Here is a 19,270-nt window from a genome sequence, read left to right on the forward strand (position 1 = left end):
TTTCACTCCAATTTAATCTCATTGTTAAATCATCTTTACATAAAAGCTTTGACTTTAAGCCTAAACCTGTCAGGGGTTGTTTGGGTTCCCCTCAGAAGGAAACCTAACTTGTCATTTTGAGCTTAACAGTTCATATTGGAGAAGATACCTCCATATGGATGCTCTCCATTAAAAGTTGCTCAGTGGGCAAAAGCAGTCATCTAGAATGCTGCACAAGTGATCATCATTGGCTGAGATGAATTCAAGCATTCCTTTGACAACTTTGTTTCCCCTGATTCCAAGTTCTGCAGAATAGGGAGTGGTATTTTTCATACCTGTTAAATACTGGTATTTTCCTTGTAGCTCAGCTTTTGGCTGGGCATACAACAATTTGATACAGAAACATATCCATTAAGAATTGGTGATATTCTGGACTGGCTTGTCCTGCAAATCCAAGGAACAAATGGTTATTCATGTAGTCTTTCCGGGCCCTATGGACATAGAAATTGAGAGCATGCCACTCTGCTAAGATGTTTAGGAAGGAACAAAGCTGGCAGAGCAATGAATTCTTCCACGTGAAATTGTGGTACCATGTTCCAAAGCACCATCGTGTCCAGAAAGACAGTGGTGAATGATGGATGGAAAATGGAAAGAAAGGTTTTGCACTTAGCTCACCTGTTCGGAGGTGAAAAGATGAGGACGACCATTTTCAAAGTGAGAATTCTCAAGGAACAGCTCTACTTTAACAGCTGTGCACAGGCTCAAAGGATGCCTTCATTAAAAAAGTAAAAACAAAGTTTAAATCCCAGTGTGGCTTGAATAATGGAGACTGAGGAAATCCTTTCAAAAACAGCTGATCAGGTACAGACAGAACAGCTGATAAGGCCAAGAAGTAGCTTTTGCTGTGCTCGCAGCAAAGGCTGAACTGACCAAAGAAGGTGGAATTGGAGATAATTGAAATTATGTTTCGTGGGTTGGGCACACCTCCTCTTGCTGTCTTTGTTACATGGGACATGGGAAAACTGCAAAAGCCAGAATTACGCAAGCAGGTGGTGGTTTCCCTGGATGGAGGAGGCAGCATTTTTGATTACTCTCCTGATGTCCTTCGTAACAAGGGTAAAATGGAAGATGAAGAAAGAATTGTGTATGCTCCTGATATTCCTCACCCAGCTTGGGCCAGGCAGTTTTGGTACACAGAGATGTTGGATCTAGCAATGGAACCCCTGATCAATTTAAACCGGACCCATACCTTCTCTCAACAATAAAGGAAAGGTTTTATATCATGAACTAGCATTTCTGCACCCGACTGCCTGGTTGATGCAGACCTAAAGTATGAATGTCTTCATTTTCAGGCGCAGTAGGCAAACTCTTTGGGAAGCCAGAGTACCATCCATGTTAAAGACAACAGCTCTGAAATGGAAATTATTCTGTTTTTGGTATCATCTAAGAAAATTGACCCACTATCAATACACCCACATGCTATGTTATCTTACCTCCTACACCTGGCAGACTCTGGCTTACTATTTCTTTCAATTAGGGTCCATCTATCAACTATATGTAGGTACCACTCCATCTTTATTCTCAGTTAGAGTGGTTAAAGAATTTATGAGAGGACTATTTTGAACCTTCTCTCCGCTAGACAAAAAATCCCAGATTGGGAACTCAGTACAGTGACTCAAATAATCCTTTGAACCCATACATAAGGCATCTCATGTCATAGAAATCTGCGAGGCACAAAAGCAAAATGCATGTATTCTCTTTAACAGGGACATGGCGACTTTATCTAAAAATCCTAAGTTAATACCCAAGCGACGAACATCGTCCCACCTCAACGAGAAAATTAACTTGCATATTTGTTTCTACAACTATGCAGGTAGTTGTCTACATTGTTTGGACTTGAAAGCTTGCTTGACTTTTTTTTATTGATAGAACAAATTACTATTGCAAAACTGATCAACTATTCATTTCCAGGCCTCAAAAAATCATAAAAATTTTACTAGACCTGCCGGTCGAGTAATTCCAAGAATCTACTCGACCTAACTGTAATGTACTTGACCTGTGCCTAACTGTAATGTACTTGACTTGTAAACTGGTCTCAAGTTGTGTGATCATTGGTAAATATTTTATTTTACACAGTTGCCTTTTTCTTCATTCTTCCATATGTGAGTTCATCATTTCTGCTGAACAAAACTCTATTGTTTTATTAAATAGACCAAATGTTTGCTCAATGTTTAATAAGAATCTAGCACACATATAGGGTACACATGATCCATGACTTGCCTCTCAGTTTACTAATACATTGTCACCGGGGTAGCAGTGTTTCTCAACACATGTTGTTTAAACACACACTTTTAGTAAATCTATTACAAAGGCATGATGTTGTAGTGCACTGTCATTTACAGACAGTAAATTTCCAAGAAATGGTCCAAAACCTTCCCACTGCCTTGCAGCTTTACTGATAAAACTATATTGTGTATTAACAAAAATCTGTGAAAATTGGGTTTCAGAAAACATTCATTTGCACATCACCAAGTAAAGTGTTCTGATTTGTTTTTCATCCTATTAAAATATTTTTTTAATAACATGAAGTACAAAAAAAGGGCTTTCACAACCACTGAAATATATTTTGAAATGTTTGTAAAGTTGACTTATTAGCTATTTAAATGTGTGTTAGGAAAAACAGCCTTTAATTTCACACTCTGTACCGCAGGTCCGACAGTGCACTCTACAAAATCCTGGAACTCTGCAGTCAGAGAAGGAAAAGTAATTGTAAACTGACTTCTGACCTCTGCCTCTGAACACAGAGCAAATGTGGCAAGATAAAAACAAGATTTAAAGGCATCTTTATTGCTCCTTCACTGTCTGACTGAACAGAACACCTGTTCCCTGTCAACTCGCCAAAATGGGAGAGTTTGTCCTAAATATAGATCAACCTGATAAAATATGGCTGGCCTTAGTGAGTGGGTGTGTAGATTTCTGGAGGCCGGATTTCATATGGAAACTCAAATTATGAATTTTGTTTTTTTAACAAAACAGGACATAGCATGCAATAGTGTGAATCTTCTTCTATCATGTTAAAGCTAGGCTCCCTGTCAACCACAGAATAGGGGTGCATTAATTGAAAGGAATGGTGGCCACAACTGAACTCTTCACTGGAGTATCCTTGCTGGACATATCTAATGCAGCATCCCACAACCTCTCCAAGAATTAATGTCTGGATGTCCATTCAAAACTTGAGAATGTAGGGCAGGCAGTGCTTCACAACCTGTTTCCATTAAGGTGGACCTCATTTCTGTCAATACATTGTGCTTAATATAAGATACTGCTTTGGTAATCTTAGCTCAAGCATGTGATTCTATGAAACATCCAGTGCTTACCAGTAACTACAGTTCTGTAGCATTAGTATCTTTCATTGATCCGCATGCGCCCATCCTCCTCCTTGGTCATGAGGTAAACAATAGCTCCATGAGTACATGCTCTGAAAAGTCTGACAGCTGATGCCTCTGGGGAGGGTTGGAGCTCTGAGCCCCTCATCCTGATTGACAGAACTTTGGGGCATACATGAGGTGGATGGGTAAGTGGTAGAGTATGTTTGGTATTCATTTATTCCCATGTTAGTTACTGTCCTCGAATCTGATATGTTTATATTGACTAGCAAGGGTTCACAGCCTGATGTTGAGGAATAATTCAAGCATGCTAATTTATGAAAAGTACCAATGCTCTTGTTTTCAGCACTTTAAAAGAGCAGAAGTGCTGTGTTTAGCATTATATGAAAAACACATTCTACAGCATTGGGTATTTCAGATTCACATGTTTCAATTATTCCCTACCATCTGCTTTAGAACCTTTAGTAGTCCATGTTAAAGTGGCAGTTTATACAGACACTCAAGATTGAAAACTGTCACAGACTAAAAGGTAGCCTGCCAACTGGATTATGTAACCCAAACTCTGTCCATTGAGGTGTAAAGACTTAGAGCTGTAGTACCCACTGAGGCTTCCAACTGCCAAGTATGCCTCCAAACTATTCAGAAATCAAATCTAATCATAATCCTAGAGCATTATTCTTACCCATCATATACACTGTAGACGTTTTCAAGACACTCCGTTTCTGAATACATAGCTGAATGAGAAACCTGGAACTACTGATAGAAAAGTTAAACATGTGGATTATAAAGTCTATCAAATAAAATTATCTATGCTGCCCAAATAGCATCTCTGGTGATATAAAGGGCCAAGCATCGGGGACGCCAGAGAGCCTGTGCGCAAGATAACTGCACTCCTGTGAGGCTCCTGCAGTCTTAGGATAACATCCACCATCATCCTGCCTCATCCAGACTGCTTTGGCAGTGCTGGGGAGATTTTTGGCCCCAAGTGCCGTTCTGACATTGCTGCACTGATTCCAGGCTCCCAGGACATCTGAATGTGTGTATTTTCCAGTTGCGGCCTGCTGTTACGCTGATGATGGTGGCCTCCTAAGACCAAGTGCGACCCCACAGTGTCCTCGCCGGGAGCCTTGGGAACAGGTTTCGGCAGATATTTCCTTGCTGATTGGCTCCACGTGGGATTGGGGATGGAAAACGGCCCCTCAAGCGAGTGGAGAAGCTGGCGGTCAGGAATTGCGTGAGGCTCTGAAGGTGCGGCTGGCGGGAAACCCTGGGTCATGGTGCCGGCTACCTGCACCCACGCCTTTGGCCTGGAGGCACTGAGCTCGGGGAGGGTGACTGCTCCCTTCTATCCTGAAGACATCAGGCCCCGGGGGACTCTGGATTGTGGCTCTCTGCAGTAAGCTCACCCACTGCACTCTGTGCTACTGGGACTTCCTGGTAAATCGGGCTGCCATGTGGAGGTCCATGGCCTGATCATACGGCCCTCCCCACATACACTGATGCAGGGGCGATGCGGGCCCCCACTATTCACTGTTGCTGGGGTGCCACGCTGAGGCATAGAGGCAACAGCCGGGAGGACCAGAAGTTCAAGGGACTACATTTATATGGACTTTTCCATTGACTTGGCATCTGGTTAGGAGTACTGTGTCTGCTTGTACCTCCCCACAACCGCTTAGAGGGGGTGAGGTGGGACCCGGTCTCTTCCCAGCTTTTTGGAGGACACTCTGGATAGCCATCCCCTGTTAGTAATATAGGGTCATGGACCCTTGCTGCCTCTCCCGTCGACTATTTAAGGGGGCTCCTAACCCTCTCCTGTTAGGGATGCTCTGCGATGACCAGGCAAGAGCATCAGCCTATGATCTGCGCCATTACAGGTTGTAGCTTTCGCGCACCGCTAGGGTGAACGCCTGGAAATCCTGCCTTGACTGGGGAGCACACCGTATTCTGATCTTTCATTGCATGACTTCCTGCCAGGGATCAGCTTTTTTTTTTTTTACCAGAGGCTGTGGTTGACGTTTTGCCCCATTGGTTTCTTTGCCTCTTCCTTCAGATGATATCTAGGGACACCCAGATACCATCGCCTGTGATCTACTAACACAGGTGTCCTACCTTCGACATTACTGTGTACAAGTAGGGCAGAGAAACCTGATGCAGCGGGCCCATCCTTCGATGGGCCTCTTGACTCCGTGGACATCATAACAGTCCTCGTGGCAATGCAGCAAAGTTTGACATCTATTAAGTTCAAAATGGACAGTGTGTGTAGCAGAATGGATGCCATCACACACAAGCTGGAGAAACACGATGGTCGGTTGCAGGAGGTGGAACACCGCCTCTCCACTGTGAAGAACACTGTCTCACCCTGTGGGGATACCTTGCTCAGCATGGAATACGTTCCGAAGGTAATTACAGCAAAAAACGAAGATCTAGAGACGAGGTCTTGCCAAAACAATTTTCATTTTTTAGGGATGTCCGAGTCTGTTAATACAGGAAAGTTGGAGGATTATGTGGAGAAGCTACTGATTACTCTGTTTGGCGCTGACTCGTTGTCCAAACTCCTCATAGTAGAGCATGTACAATCTGCCTTGTTAGCATGCCCACCGCTAGGAGCCCCTGCTCGCCCGATTGTCATCAGACTTCTTAATTAAAAGGATCGCAACACAGCTCTACGGTCAGTCAAAGAACGACACCCCCTGGTAATGAAGTGACACTGTATCTAGACTTCACAATAGCTGTCCAGGAGGCAAGGCTTAAATTCATCCCGCTAAAACAGAAGCTGCAGCAGGCCACCATTCCATATGCCACCTGAAACGCTATGCTCTATCCCATCGGCTTACGCATCTCTTTTCAGGGCAAAGATTACTTTTTCACCAATCCTCAAGTAGTTGCCGACCTTCTACGCTGCCACTCTGCTTGTACGACTCCTGTGAAAAATCTGCCAACCTTGCCAATCTACCTCCTTTCCAGCTTCGGATTTGGGATGATCATACTCCTCCCCTTAAAGGCACTCGTCTTACTGTTTGTCCTGTGGTCTGCCTAAACGCGGCATGCTAGGTGCCCTCCCTCGCGGGCATCTTTGTTGGTCCACCGAGACCGTTGCTTCATTGTATCATTAATCTGGATGAAACTGTACTGGGTATCCCCGGACACCCTTGTCTTTACAAGAATGCCACCTGCTGCCTCTCTGGATGTACCCTTCAGGTTACCCCTGACTCAAATTGTTTGTATTGTTGTTTCCGTCCCTGTAGCTAATTTGTTTTCTAGAATGCCCAACATAACCAGTGCTGAGTCATCCCCGCTCAAGCAACCTATATATGCATCACATAGAACATTAAGGGGTTGGGGAGCCTGCAAAGGTGGTGGCACATACTGTCCTGTCTTGATTGACATGGAATTCACATTGCTCTGTTACAAGAGACTCATTTGAGTGCTGCCACTGGTACGAACTTTGCCGATAGGGGGGCTTCTCACAGACTATTTTCCACATACTCCTCTAATGCACAGGGGAAAGTCACTCTAATATGAAAGGGGTGCCGCACATATTGCAGGGATCCCTATGCAGTGCGCAATCTCGCTACATGATCATGCCATCACAATTGTGAATTGCTAACGGCCCAATACAGATGACCCTGCTTTCTTTGTCTCTGGGTCCAAGTTACATCCATAGGCCCGTGTTTGTTATTGTGGGATGGCGACTTTAACACAGTTGTATGTGCGGATGCTGATCGCTCACATATCTCGCACATCTACTGCAGCATCGCTGCCCATCATCTCCGAGATATCATGCATGGAGGAGAAGGACTTGCTTGTAGCTTGGAAAACACTCCACCTGATTGCTAGGGAAGGCATTTTCCACACATGTGTGCATGGTAGCTGGTCTAGGCTAGATTACAGGCTGATCTACAGGGCTAGGGGATCTTGGGTGCGGGAGGTGGCTCGTCTTACACGTACAGCACACAGATATTCTGCTCACTCTCTAGTCCAACTTGTCCTGTCCATTCCTACATAGGCTCCCCTTGGTGCAAACTGGCTCCTATCCCCGTGCTTCATTCTAGATCTTCAATTTTAGGAGGAACTTTGGCAAGAAATCTCAGATTTCTTTTCCAGAAATACAAATTTGGTGCCACCGAAATGTACAATCTGGGAGGCGTTCAAAACCACTGTTAGGGGGCTGTGCCTTGCAAGAAGTGGGGGAGTTCTGCCCTCTGTGTATAATCAACTAGCACGTCTTGAAGGTGAACTTAAGCAGCTAGAAGCCCAATTGGGTGACACGGACTATCTCAGCTTAACTCAGCCGATCAGGACAGTATGGTCTGACTTTCATGAAGTTTCCAATAGAGAATGTCTAGTCCGCGGCAAGTGTGCAACAGCAAGGGCATATGTGGAGGGTGAGTGCCCAGGACTCACTCTGACCAATATGACCAAGCAACAGTTGGCCGCTAATATTATTCTAGGATTTCGGGACAAACTGGGTGTAGGAAAGTAGGATCTGCTATCATGGTTACCCACTCTTTTTGCTGGGGACTAGTCTGACTACGATCCTGCTAATCAGGACCCCAGTCACTGTGCTTAATCCCTAATTTAGACAGTGGTAAGTATGTTGGTATCTTCCTGATAGGCTACTTGTGAACCCATGCAAGTCCTTGTTATATGGCACTAAGGTACCCAGGGCATAGGTATACCAGGGGTCTCCCATGGGCTGCAGCATGTAAAATGCCACCCTTGAGAGACCACTCAAACTGTGACTACAGGCCTGTCATTGCAGCCTGTGTAAGTTGGTGCTAGCACCACTTACGACAGATATACATTTCCTTATATCTGAGATCCCTGCACTTGAAACCAGTAAGTCACCCCTAAGGCAGGCCTTTCAATCCTGAAGGCAGGGTGCTAGGTTATAAGCATGAGGATGCTCTGCATGAGCAGGACACCCATACAAACCCCGGAGTTGATTCAACAGGCTTTGTAAGTGCGGTCAGCCATTTTCATGTATATAGTGGCCATATGTCATGACGTGATGGCTAACTATATATTGATGTGCCGGGCCTGGGCTTGTTTGGTATCAGACATATTGGAATCATACCTCCAACACCGGTAACAGATTCCATGAACTGGGGACTCCTCTGGAAAGCCCCCAGTACTCCCGGTGACAGCCTTCCAGGGTCTGCCAGCAAGCTAGTTCTGCTGTCATACCCCAGACACGATTCTGTCCTCCTCCTGCTGCTGAGCTGAGCTAGAGCAAGGGAAGATAGAACAATAGGTCACCTCTTCACAGGGAGGTGTGACCATCTCCCAGACAGGATTTGGTGTATTGGGCAGGGGTGGGGCCATTTCCAGCGCCACCCGAGTGCTTTGAAGGGCACATTTGGTGCCCTCCTTGCTTACTCCGGTTGGAACCAATTCAGGGAGCCCCAGGCTCCTGCTCAGGTGCGAAACTGGACAAGGGACATGGGAGTATCCTCCCCTCTGTCCAGCCCCTCCTCTGGGATAGACCCTTGAATCATTCCAACCCTTTCCCTAGGGTACTTAGGGTGGCTCTTCAGATTCGTCATGGGACAAGTTGCAGACCCGAAACCACTTCAACTGTCTGGATACCTTGGACTTTGCTGGAGTTCGCCAGGAACAGAGACTGCACCAAGGAAGACTCCTGCTGCTCCTGGTCTCGCTGTTCTGCCAGTCTTCCTCGTCATCTGTGCCTGTGCTTCAACTAGGTTCCTCTCCAGACCTGTGGGCATCAAGGACACACAAAGTAATCTCCCTTGGAGTTAAGGATTCACTCTCCTGCTTCTGCAGGCACCACAGCGAATCTGACCGGTCTGCTGCTCCTGACATCCTACGGACGCCGGAAGGCTCAGCAACACCGGTAGTGGCAACTCCCTTGAGGCCTGGACTGTCCACTCAGCAAGTTTGAGGCCAGTATCCCTCATAGGTACTGCTGGGACAGAACCCCTGTGCTCCTCGTTGACTTGCCGTTGACAAGGCTTGTTGGCTCTGTACTCCAGAGATCTTTCGGCTACAAGAAGCTCCATCCTCCAGAATCTCTTCCTGCCAAGATCTTCGTTCTCACCTCATGCATTCACTGCACCTCAGGCCTGAGGGTCCTCTTGAGAGTATTGTTTGGCTTGTGTGGGCTCTCCTCCTTGCTCGGGGCCTGCTCTGACTCTCCTGCAATTGGTGAGTCCCTTGGACCTTGCTGGTCGCCGTGTTGCACCTTTTTCATTTACCATGTCTGTTGCTGCTGCCAAGGCTTGTTGGTGCTCCGGCCGGACACCGACCCCCTGGTTCTCGACTTGTGATGTGGGACAGCTTGTGAACTGCTCCTGGTCTTCCAAAGCATCACCTGGTCCTCACAGCTGCAGCGACAAGGTCACCGTCACCACTCCTGCATCTTCCATCATCGGTGGTCATTGGTCTTCCTTGTCTCTTGGTCACTTCCGAGTGGAATAGGCTCAGTCCCCTCTGCCTGCAGGTACTTCTCTTCAAGAATCCATCCTTTGATTCCACCGGACTCTTCAACCTTCCTCGCCAGCGACATCTTACCTGAAGTCCTCTATTGTGGTCTACGGCGGTTTCTGACATCAGTTTGCACCTAAGCACCTGGCTTCCCTGGTGTAGGTATCCTGTTTTCTGGGGTATCCGCGGATGGGGTAACTCTCTAACCTTCAGGCTTCCACGGGGTTTCTTCAGGGTGCACTGGGAAGGGTCCTTCTTGAAAACTCCAACCGCGACTTTCCAATTGACTTGCATTAAGGACGCGGATGTGTTTCCACTCTGTACACAGCCTCTGTGGGGTTCCTGGGTACTTACCTCGGGTGGTTCCTTGTGTCCCCATCTCTTCTGAGTCTTCTGGTCCAAGTCCCGACATCGGTCCCAGTTTGCATTCCACTTCTTTAGTATATGGTTTGGTGTCCCCCTGGAGACCACTGTGCATTTGTGCTTACTTACCTGTTTACAATTGAAGCATTGTGTGTATTGTGTTCATATCTTTGGGTAGGAGATATACCAATGTGTTAGTGAGTGTGTATAATAAATATACCTATATTTATGACTACACTGTGTAGTTCTTTTTTTCTTAACTTACACTATATGTTTAGTTCTGGTAAAACAAGCTGCTTACCACTCCTTCTGGACTAAGCCTGAAGGCTGCTCTCTACAGCTACCACTTAGAGAGCTTTCTACGGTTGTCTAAGACAGCTAAAATCACCATAAGGGTTGCCTGGATTAGTGCAGGGTGCTTTACTTAAATAAGTGTGCACCATATACTAAGCCAGCCTCCTACACTGGGGCAACTGCATATGGATACTCCGGGCATCCTCCAAACCTTTTCCTCTTTCTCTAGCTCCCTGTATACAAAAGGGAACAACCCTTTGAAGCTGGCTCATATCTAGAGGACATGGCCATGGGCTGTCTGAGTGATGCCCAGAGGAATTTCCTGGCTCCGAACTTCACCATTGATGCGAAAAGAGACATGATACAGCAATTGTAGGCTGGTAAGTTCCTGGGACCTGATGGGCTGCCTGCTGACTTTTCTAAGGCTTATGTGGACCTCTTGGCACCCATGCTGGCTTCAGTCTTTCAGGCAGCAAAAAAGGAGGGTCAGCTCCATACTTATATGTGCAACACCCTGATCATCACACTGCTTAAGCGAGTCAAACCCCCTGATCGGTGCGAGTCCTACAGGCCTCTCTCTCTCTTATTAATTGTGATGTTAAGATCTTAAGCAAAGCCTTTGCTAATTGCTTGTACCTGCTTATGACGTTCTTGGTCCGCCAAGAACAGTCAGGCTTTATTCCTGGTTGATCCACTTCCTACAGTCTGTGAACCCTGTTGGCAGTACTGCAGGACATCGACCCTGACTTGGCTGCGATGGCAGTCTTTTTATAGGCTATCAAGGCCTTTGAATCTATTGAGTGGGACTTCTTAAACCTGTGCTACGTGGATGGGGCTCCCTCGTCCTTTCCTGTCCTGAATTGCCCTTCTTTACTCCAATCCGGTCGCTAAAGTTTGTGTTAATGGGTCAGTCTCCTCTCCCTTTGTCCTTACGAGAGACATACTCCAGGGCTGTCCACTATCGCCTTACTTTTTGCTCTTGCATAGAGCCATTCGCTGCCACGCTGCAAGAATAACACCATGAGTACGTTACCTTTCCGGGCATCTCTTGATCTCTCTATATGGAGACAATATCACCCTCTTCTTGCACAATCCTCATCCTAGTCTAAATGCTGTCCTCCGAGATCTTGTCTGGTTCAGCGGAATATTAGGTGTGAAGATAAATTGGGAGAAATCACAACTTTTTCCACTTACACCTGCCACCAGGCCCTTCATCCTGGACTTCTCCTTACAGTGGTGTCAGTCAGACTTCAAATATTTGGGACTTGTGATATCTTCGATCGGGAAGAAGGGATACGATCTAACTATGGCATTGCACTGTCTGTGCATACTGTGCTTACTGATCATATTTCTCTTGCTTTCTCGGTGGGCCATGTCGCTCCAATGAAAATTGTGACACTGACAAAAATCTTATACATCTCCCACTGAACCGATCTTTCTTTCAAACGTTAAGAACACAGTTGATACGTTTGTCATGGGCAGGAAAGTAACCTTATTTGCTGTTGGACACTCTGACTGTAGCTTTCTCCCAAGGGGGGGGGGGGTTGAAGCCCCAGACATGGAGTTGTACTTTTTATGTGCTTTTGCTCACCATGCTATTCATTGGTAAAGACCCATTCCGTTTCTCCCTCATCTGGTGGTGGAACAAAGTAATATGGCTCCTATCCCTCAATCCTCCTTTCTAGGCTCCTCTTCTGGTGCAGCTTCAATCGCTAACTCCACTGTAGCCTGCACTTCGAAATCTTGGTACAGGCTTGGTCGCAAAATGGGAAAGCTACTCCTATTTTCTCAAATAATTCTACTCTTTTTTTCACCCATTGCTACCAATCACTCATGAATCTTTATGCAGACTACTACTTCAGAAGTGGGGATTCAGGCAGAGGGGGATCTTTATTGAGACAGCACCTTCCTCTCCTCGGCAGACTTCTTGAGCGGTGACCCGGCATCCCTCTAGACATCTTCACATACATTTGTTTGCATCATAATATAAAGGCAGCCACAACTGATTTCCCAGCTGAACCTCCCACCTCTAATATCCTCCATACCATGCATCAAGTTCTCTCCACTTGCATTCCAACACCTGATTAAACCTCACCCTGACATAGCCTCAAAAACCAAGAGCACACTGTTGATGTTTTATTGAAATGTTTTGTACATCAAGGCCTGGACAGCCCTCGCATGTATGCCTAAACGTAACTGCAACTGGTCTCGATGACACCAATGTTACATAGTCCAATCGAACAAGCACAGCCAGAACACCACCCCCAGAACCATATACATCATTGATACCTATGCACTTGTGTCTTACAAAAAATAGAGATCCTCTACTTCATCTCGGAACCATACGATTGTACCTCCATCTCAATAAGGGCATCAGCTGGCCGCACAGGCAATAACACAATGCTACGATAATCTGCCTACCGATTCCAGATCCTACCATGCTTCTGGGGGCAGCCCCTAGCCTGGAAGACTGCGATCTCCATCCCCATGCACCATCCATGGTCGTTTTCCACCCTCCCACCGTAGACGAGGACTCTGCCTTCTAAAGGTGGGCAGTGTCGCATTTAACTAATGTTAGCCCCCAAAAACAAAATATGCTGTTTATATTGATTCTCTCCAAGCTCCTCTGTGCTGTGCAAGAGAATCCGCTTGGGATCAAAAGTAACCTCTGACAACAACACTCGGGCCAGGCAAGAGATCACACGTCTCCAGAAGGGCTGCAATGCGGTATAACTCAATACCGTGTGTAGGAAGGTCCCCTCCACCACGCCACATCGGAGGCATACGGGAGAGGATATCACACCCATCCGCCATAGGCAGTGTCTAGCATAGGCCCTATGCAGGTACTTAAATTGGATCAGACGGTGGCGCGAATATATAGCAGCACCACGGGGGACGCCAATGCCTCAATCCAGTCATCCTCGTTCAAGTCTTCTATGTCTCCCCTCCAAGCCTCTCGCAACACTGTCAAGGGGGTGTGGCTATGTATTACCAAGGTCTGGTATATTTGTCGAAACTTGTAGGAACCCAAATACCCCATCAACAGTCTGCCCTCTAGTGGGCTAAACTCTGGCAAGTCCTCAGTGTTCCAAATGTATGAAAATAAGGAATGCCAGAACTGTAATACTTGTAGAATTGGCTGAGGTGGAGCTGATAGTCCTCCTGCAATTTTTGGAAGGATTTAGAACTGTTCTCTTTATGACGTCCCCCAAGGTGGAAAGGCCTATGAGATCCCAGGTTTGGAACTCCAGCAGGGCAGACACCTGTTGCTGGAAAGTCCCATGCCACAACGGGGTCTCCCCTGTCAATCTCCCCTACCAGCCCGATCGGCGAAACGGTCTGCCACCATATTTGAATAACCACGTGAGCTGCGAGGGGCAAGTGCTCTATCCTCGAATGACTATATCGAAAGTCCAAGCCCGACCAGTTGCCCATCTCTCCACAGCATATGCTGGATCAGCCTGGTAACTATACCACCACTCATTGATGTTATGGAGGTGAGAAACCGCATAATAGGAATGTACATCTCCCGCAGCGATTCCCCTACAAAAGGTGGATTGAAAGCAGATGCAGATAGCCACGTGAATTGCGCCTCCTCCCACAGGAAATGGTTAAGGACTGCATTTATTTGCTGGAACCACAAATAAGAAATGTTGTATGGATAATTTTGCAGCTGATACAGCAGTTGCGGCAAGGACACCATCTTAAAGATGGCCGACCAACCCAGCAGTGACCGGGGCAATGGGGCCCACACTCCCACTTCCTCACAAACTCGCGACAACAGAGGACCAATATTATGCTGCCAGGAAACAGTCGGATCCGGGGAGATGTAAACGTTTACCCCAAGAATTATCATGGAAAAAATAGAGGGACCCCCTGTAACTAGTGGTAGTTCCTAGGACAGGGAAAATGCAAATGGCAAAAATGAATCGCTTGGCAAAATACAGGTCTAACAAATCTGATAACATACCTTCAAGTAGACATTGGTAAAAGAAAACAACTCAATGTACCAAGAGAATTCCCAAAAATATTATTTATTTTAACTACAAAATCATTAAAAAGAATTAAAAACCCTCAACTGCATGAGTCTGATCTGCTGCCCATGCCGTTCTACCCTTTACACCGTAGACCGGAAATAGTGTCGACTATTTGTGTCGAGTTTATTCATAGCCCGAGGTCTCACCAAAGACCTGCAAGATCTGTAGTATCCACGGGCCAGAAAACAGAACATCATCCATGTATAATACTATCCTATCAAATTTCTCAGCGGACCAACAAAAACCTTTCACCAGGCGGTCATGCCTCACCCATGCAACCAGCGGTTCCAGGCTTAGCACGAATAACAGGGGCAGACAGCGGATACCCCTGTCTGGTGCCTCAGTGTATGTGTATGGGGAACGGATCAGACACTACACGCGCCACACGAACGGTCGATTCAAATCCATGTATAGAAGACGACTGGGGCATGTGTGCCTTCAAAAACTCACATGGGAACCCATTAGGACCCAGAGCCCGGCCTGGGCGGAGACTCGCCAATGCTCCTGTTAGCTCTGCAACAGTGATTGGTTCGTTAAGCTGTTTATGCACCATAGCTGACACAGGTCGGGAGTCATAGTACATACAAAATCAAAAATTTGGTTGCAAGCTAGGACTTGACGCTGAGCTTCGAGGGTCTCGTAATACTCCGCAATGGCCTGGGCCACCTCCCGAGAGCTGGACCGTAACCTACCCTCAGCATCGTGGAGCACCGCGTGCAGATGCCTGGGCGACCGGACCTAAACAGTGTAACATCTTAATGGAATTGTCGCCCCACTGATATATCTTATTCTGCGCCGTCTGCCAAGCTATCCGTACCTCATCTAAAAGCAGTTGCTGCAGATGTTGCTGAAAGAAGAGTAAGTGAGTCCAGGCCTGCACTCTGCCACCCCCCCAGAACTCACTCTCAAAAACCTGCAGCTGAGCCTCCAATTCCACCACTTGTTCGATTATACGACTCCCTTCCCCTGCACAGAAACTAATGTCAACCCACCACAATGTAGGCTCCAGAGTCTCCCAGAAGACAACCTAGAAGGAAGCCATGTGGACGTTAAAGGAAAGGTATTCAGCGACCGACCGGTGAAGCACGGCCCTGTACGATGGGTTATCCAGATGCCATGGAGACATTCGCCACTGAAATAGGGGCCAATTTGTAGCATGAGGGCCACAGGGGAATGATCCTACAATCCTCGTGGCAAAATTTGCGAACGCCGAGACCCTATGAAAATATGGGCCAGGAAGAAAGAACTAATCCAGCCTGGAGAAGGACCCATGGAGAGCAGAGAAAAAGGTACAGCCCAACTCCGGTGGGTGGTAGGCACACCATGCGTCCGTCCACCCAAAAGAGGACGTCAGAAGGCATAGCTTGGAATCACCAGAGCCCTGAGTGTGTCCTGTCGTGCTCCACTTGTCCTCCCCGGATGCCATCACTTAATTCCAGTCCCCCCACCACGGATAATCCCACTGGCATTTACCCCCAAAGTTGTGTAATCCTGTCAACAAAGTCCTGTCCCAAGAAGGGGGGGGCGTAAACACTGCATAGATTCAATAATACCCCTGTAGCACCTGTCTCGAGCCTCTTGGCCTGCCTTAGGATTGCCCCACATTAAACTTTGCCGAGGATACTCCTCACATTCCATGTCATGACACGGACCACCCCCTCCCCCCCCACCCTCCCTTCCCATCTGATTCCTAGATGCACATGTGGCCATCTATATTCAGGGAGGAAGCCAAGACAAAACCAGAGTGTCTGAGGGTTATAGTGTACCTATGTCTGTGCCAAGTTAAAACACAACAGCAAACCCCAGTTAGCAATGAAACCACCCTCCACCCCAATACGTCGGCAAACAGGAAGAATCTGTTGTGGCGGGTGTTCCACCAAGGCCCCAACGGGAGCCAAGGGGGACTCCACACCAATGGATCCCCAAACTCTCAACCCTCCTAAACATAGATCTTTGGAGTCATCAAGAACGCAGTTCCAGGAAGGCAGTCAGGCATGGAAGTCCTACAAAAACAAACCAGTTCAGATTCATAGCCCGACCAAATAGACCGGAGGCCAAAACTCTAACTCAACCGGAGCTAGCACAGAGTCCATAGCCAGTGTCCACATTATGGATCTTCTCCCTGAGTCTGAGATCGCCAATTAGAGCGGGAGTGATGCTGATGTTTCGATGTGGACTTCTTTGTACGATTTTGTCAGTCACTTTGGGAGCAGTCGGACTCCATCAGAGGTGGTGTATGCGGCTGCAGGCGCACCATTTCGTCTGTCCACGCAAAGACAGCTTCAGAGGTGTCGAATAACATAGACTGTGACTTATATACAACCCTCATACGTGCAGAGTATAACAGCATATACTTAACGTTCAGTTCTCGCAGTTGTCGCTTCGGTGCCACAAAGGATTGGTGCTGTTGCTGGACGATCCAGGTGTAGTCTGGGAATATCATAATGGTATGTGAATTGTGTGTCAATTTATCCTGATCCCAGACTTGTTTGAGGATAGCGTCTCTATCTAAATTATTCAATAACTTGGCGATTATTGGCCGGGGCCTGGCGCTAGGGTGGGCGGAGGCTTCCTCATGAGAGCCCTGTTTGCCCTCTCAGCAACGAAGCAAGGGGACAGGGAGCCTCCAGGCATGATGGATCACAGCCAATGTGACAAGAACACCTCCATTGATGTACCTTTGCAACCCTCTGGTAACCCAACTAAGTGCAGGTTTTTACGACGAGCGCAGCCTTCTAGATCTCCCACTCACACGGCCAACTCTTCTGTAACCACAATTAGTTTATTGCCTTTTTGTTGAAGCGATGCCACCTTATCCTCCACTCTCGACACCCTGGTCTCTGCTTCCGTTTCACGGTCCACCGCCTTCCGGTGATCTTGCCTGAGTAGGGTGACCTCTGACCCCTCCGGCCAGTCTTTACATCTAGCGTATCACGCGATTGCGTGATGGCCGCCAACAGCGTAGCATTATCTGGGGCCATCCCAGCAGCCTCAGCCCTATCCCGGGAGCCTTAGCCTCTCCGGTAAGGCCAGCTCCCGCAGTTGTATAATGTCCATGGTGTGCTGCTTTGTCTGCGGGGCGGCTGACGTGACATGACGAATCCATGGGGCCCACTCCGGTTCAATCAGGTCCCAGGTGGGGCACACCCAATTTCTTTTTGGTGGTCCAGGCAGCCTTCCCCATGCAGCTCCACCAGGCTGTCGCAGCAGCAAGGAAGGGTCATTCACACAAACCTGTCAACTCTGCGCCTCCATATGACGGCAGTTGATAGCTTTTGACCTTCCTCCCGAAGTATGTAACGTTATTTTGGCGGCCAGGCAGCCCTCCACTAAAATGGTATATGCCTGCTGTTGGCAGAAATTTGTATTATACTGTACAGAAAGGTCAACTGACCCTCTTTCTTCTTCTCTTTCCACTTTTTTTCTATTCATTCGAACCCTTGCCCAACAGGGCTCTGCTTTGGGAACTCTCAAGGGTTATCTTTCTGCTTGGTCTCTCTTTAGGTCTCCAATTGTACTTAGGTTTCTAAATGCGCTGGCTCACTTGTTTCCACCCACACCCTTTGTTGTGCCGCAGTGGGACCTTAATTTGGGCCTCACCTATCTTATGTGTGCTCCCTTCGAGCCGTTGCAAAACTGTCCCCTCCGGCTGCTTACCATCAAAACAGCCTTTTTAGCGGCCATTACATCTGCCCGGAGAGTGAGTGAGTTACGGGCATTATCTTGCACTCCTCCCTTCATGATGTCTTTTCCGGACAAAGTTGTGCTTCGCACCTGTGCTTCTTTCTTGCCAAATTTTGTGACCTCGTTCCATCTGGGTCAATCCATCACACTGCCCACCTTCATTGCTCCCCCGCATCCCTCTAAGGAAGAAGAGCATCTCCACCATCTGGACCCATAAAGAGCATTGTCGTTCTACCATGACGGCACAAGAGAGCTCCTGGTGGACAACCAACTCTTTTTGGGGTACGTGGGAGCTGAGAAGAGAAGGGCAATGCAGAAATGGACCATCTCTCATCTGTCGTTCTCTACATTAAGATCCACTGTGCCCTGGCTAAGAAGCAGCCCCCTGAGGGATTAAGGGCCCATCCACCAAGGGAAGGGTTGCGACTACAGGCTTTGATCGGGGTGTCACAGTACTAGATATCTGTCAGGCAGCAACGTAGGCATGTATGCACACGTTTGTCAAGCACTACTAACTGGACAGTCCGGTCCGCATGGACAGGCATTTTGCCTGTTCGGCCCTACAGGACTTTCTGGTTTGAGGTATTGATCCGCACCCACCGCTGACATGGTATGGCTTGGGTATCTAATTCAAAGGTAAGGAATCTGCAGCTAGAAATTTCTGTCATATTAACAAGTTTCTTACCTTCGGTAATGCATTATCTGGTAGATACTGTATCTAGCTGCAGATTCCTTACATCCCCACCCATTTCTCCCCGCTTTGTGGACTAATGCTGTAGGGCTAGGGTTACTCCACTTTTCAGGTCCCTAGTTTTACTCCTGTCTACTTCACTTACTTCTTGGCCCTGCGCTTCTGGCGTGGGGAAAATGAAAAGTACTGACGTCCGCATGCCAGGGTGGTGCCTATAAAGGTACCGCAACATCATAATCGATGCTACCTATGCCGAGGACGTCATGTTGAGCCGAATGGAGCCACCTGACGGCGTGCGCAAGCGGTATCGCTTAGCAAAAGTTTCCGGATTCAACCTGATGCCTGGGAAATTTAAAGGATAGGAATCTGCAGCTAGATAGTCTCTACCA

General features: G+C 47.4%; 1 protein-coding gene across 2 annotated transcripts in view; it reads left to right on the forward strand.

Annotated features, from left to right (window-relative positions):
* The window catches only part of LANCL1 (LanC like glutathione S-transferase 1), a 573,393-nt gene that overhangs the window by 109,005 nt on the left and 445,118 nt on the right, over window positions 1–19,270 (forward strand). The gene's annotated exons all lie outside the window — the stretch shown is intronic.

Source organism: Triturus cristatus, chromosome 3_2, assembly GCF_964204655.1.
Source record: "Triturus cristatus chromosome 3_2, aTriCri1.1, whole genome shotgun sequence".
NCBI classification, from domain to species: Eukaryota; Metazoa; Chordata; class Amphibia; order Caudata; family Salamandridae; genus Triturus; species Triturus cristatus.